This window comes from Polyodon spathula, chromosome 37, assembly GCF_017654505.1.
Source record: "Polyodon spathula isolate WHYD16114869_AA chromosome 37, ASM1765450v1, whole genome shotgun sequence".
NCBI classification, from domain to species: domain Eukaryota; kingdom Metazoa; phylum Chordata; class Actinopteri; order Acipenseriformes; family Polyodontidae; genus Polyodon; species Polyodon spathula.
Window position 1 is genome coordinate 1346120 of NC_054570.1, and position 3784 is coordinate 1349903.

The 3784-nt window shown below is 42.4% G+C and overlaps 1 pseudogene; it reads right to left on the reverse strand.

Moving 5' to 3' along the window:
* Window positions 1-3784, reverse strand: part of LOC121304198 — a 387591-nt pseudogene that overhangs the window by 86516 nt on the left and 297291 nt on the right.

Genomic DNA, 3784 nt, shown 5'->3' on the forward strand with positions numbered 1-3784 from the left:
TCTATCTATCTCTCTATCTATCTGTCTATCGATCTATCGATCTCTCTATCTGTCTCTCTATCTATCTATCGATCGATCTCTCTCTATCTGTCTCTCTATCGATCTGTCTATCTCTCTCTATCAAAAAATAAAACAAAACACAAAATACAAATATTTAAAACTGTCAATTGAAATTAAAATCTATTTTAAATGTATGACTCTCTTTTTATTTCATTTTTGTTCAATTGGAACCCTGTTGCCCTGTGACTATAACACCAGAAACGTCACAGAGGGTCCCATGCACAGCACAGCGACACAGAGAGAGAGAGAGAGAGAGAGAGAGAGAGAGAGAGAGAGAGAGGAGAGAGAGAGAGAGGTTGCTGTGCATGACAGGGCTAAGGGGAGCTGCAGTGAGAATGCTGACTAGCGAAAAGGGAAACAAACAGATTTGAAAGCCTCGCTTAGCGCTCCTCTAATAGAGATTCCCAGACTTTCCCATGACAGACCGCAGATATAAAACACCGTTACATTCTGCTCCCCAGTTAAACAGTGTTGCTGTAAATCCCTGACTCAGAGAGACAGGCTAGGTGAAGATCTCACAGCTCATAAAACAGCAAAGCCAGCTAGCTCTGCTCGTAACGGCTCCCTCTCTCTCCGTCCCTCAGCTCTAACCACTAGACTAGGCCACACTACCTCCCTTTCTCCCCCCCTCTCCCAGTCCCTCAGCTCTAACCACTAAACTTGGCCATCTATTTGCATTACAATAACTGCGTTACATTTTAAATTCTGCTCTAGCCCTCTTCTCTTTTCTCTCTCCTTCTCCTTTCTTCAAATCTTGCTCTCTTCCCCTCTCCTTCTCCCTTCTCTCTCCCTCTCCCCCTGTATCTCTCCTCTCTCTCACGCTCTCTCTCTGCAATGACATCACCCTGGTTATCGAGTCTGTAGCTGTACATTATCACAGAGTCAGACTATCTTCCCAGAACAGGGTCCCTGGTGCACACACACACACAGACGGTGACATCACCAGACTCACAGCTCAGCACTACTCTGTGCATATCAACAAGGTGGCTGCAGTGCTGTGTCTTTATAATCAGAGCTCGGAAAACAGAGCAGAGCAAGCCAGCCAAAGATTTAAAACACCCGTCTCTATAGAGCTAACCAGCACTAGGATCATTATTTTGCTGCATTACAATAGGAGGGTCAGTCTAGTCAGTCATAAATGATATGGGCCATATCTTCAAAGCATTTCGCCGGCTGTTAAATTAACTCCTATTTTTTGGAAAGGACAACAAAAAAAAAATAGAAATATATGCTACAAAATTACAAAACACATTGAAATATATAGTATAACTCAGAGGTCTGGGTCTACTTTTGTAAAATAAACAGGATGTTCTATGTTTTATGATTAATATTCATTTTTTAAAAACAGACGACTAAATAATAAACCAGCGATATTCTTTCATATTCAGGGAAAACAGATTAAATAATTCAGTAAATTTTTCACGATTATTTAAAGCTAGCAAACTTTGAGACGCTGAACGAAGAGGTCTGTAGTTTGTAAACAGTCAGCTTCATTTATGGCAGACAGATATTGAATCAGTACCATTTTTTGAAGTAATCACGGACGTGTTTTCTTGTTATTGGTATTATTATAATTCCCCAGGATTGACTGACCTTTCATAGGTTCAACATCTTCAATTTAAAATTAACGCGCTTTTGTGCGGCCCAGTCCCTGCGGTATACATCTCTCGCCGGAGTGGATTTTTAAACGAGACCGGCTAATGAGCCTCCCCGCTGGGTAAGCGACGGAGACAAAGACCCCGCTGGCTGGCGGCTGTTCAAAGTGGACGCCGAGGCGGGACGCAGCTGAGGTGAGAGCCGAGGGGACAGGCGTTCAAAATTGAGTTAATGGCTCGACGATGTGTTCATACTTTACCCCTCGGGGTTCTTTCTGGATTGTGTTTTGAGTTTTTGACGGTTATTTAATTCATGCATGATTTCATCCAAGAAGCTTGTTCAGTTTTGATCGCTGACAACAGAAGAAGCAGGTGCGTCGGCCCGCGATTTAATTATGAACCGTCTGTGATGATTAATTACATTTTATTCGTTTTTTTTTTTTTCTTTTCTGCCCTTTACAATTTTTTAAAATAATATTTGCATTCACCCGGAGCGGCTCTTATCGCATTTACTCAAACATTATATATTTTTTTAAAGTTGTAATAAGAGATAGGAAACCTAATTATAAAACGTTGCGACCTCGGTTAATGTTTAGGGTAACCTGTGACAATGTGGCTGCCGCTCGTTAGAGGTTAATTGACAATGAAGGCGCCTGTCCTTTTCAAATCGATTGATTGCTTCACAGCTGAATCTTGGGTGATAGAGCCGGACTCATAACCATAATCAATGATAGGCTGGTGCAATCTCTGTGTGATTATTAGGAGTCGATAAGCCATTAAAATCCATTTCCTCACGAACGAGAGGAGGTCCCGTTCAGCCCAGCAGAGTTTGTCCGGTTCCGAGCAACGTATTGATCTCAGATCTCTTTGTCAAGTTGGGTCTTAAAGGATCCCAGTGATTCTGCATCAGTAATGTGACTAGGCAGCCCGTCCCACACTCTCTGTGTGAAGAACCAGCTTGCCTTTCATAATCTAGGATGGAAAGGATACAGAACTGTATGCCAGAGATTCAGGTGTTGTATTATGTGTGTGTGCGTGTTTACAAAACATTTCTCACTCACACACAAACCCAGACACTAACACACATACACACACGACACACCCTAACAATCTCTCTCTCTCTCACTCACACACACACACACACTCTGAGATTTACACTGACACACACACACACACACACACACACACACTCTCAAATCGTGGCTCACCTAATGACACACTGTGAGTGTGTGTGTGTGTGTGACCCTGAGCGAGTCGCTTCACCTCCTTGTGCTCCGTCCTTCAGACGAGACGTCAGATAAGCGAGGTCCTATTGGAAGAGACTCTGCAGTAGCAGCAGTTGTTAATGATGCAGAGTTCACCCCCCTAGTCTCTAAGTCGCTTTGGAGAAAAGCATCTGCTAAATGACTATTTAATAATAATTATTAATTAATAATAATAATTACTGCAGACATTTACACCAAGAATAACCAAGTGCCTTTGCCAATAAGCTTTCGATAAATATCTGAAAACAATCCATTCCATCAGAATTCCAGACATGAACCAATGCGCTTCACTAAATGAGACGATTAACCAGTATCTATCTGAAAAGCAATAGATGACTGTGTAAATGTTGACAGCTATAACAGTAAAACTTAAGCCTGAAGCGCTTCTTGATTGGAGAATAAGGGTTGCATGGCGAGTATGCATATAGACTCTCCCTGCCTCATTCCAGTGACAAAACAGCCCTACATGAGAAGATCTTTGGATGTTATTGTGCCTTCTACAAGCAGCCCGCCGTGCTTCCCAAGGAGGACCCTCTGTGTGTCTGCTGGTTTCCATTCCAGCCGAGCTCTCCGTCACTGAACTAAACTAATCATTTGCTTAATTAGACCTTTTTTTTTATATATATTGTTCTCCTCTCCTGACGGGTTGCAGATTTCAAGTTACTGGTATGATTTTACAGTTATCTTAATCTCCAGTTCTTTAAGAGCTGAGAACAGTTAACAAAAGTTAGTTCAGCTAATTGAGAGCTCAGTTGAGAAGCGCTGGCTTATCGTACAGCGACCTGCATGTCATGACATCAGGGTAACGCTGCACCCCTGCTAACAAGCGGAAACTCTTTCTTGTACAGACTCCACACAACCAGA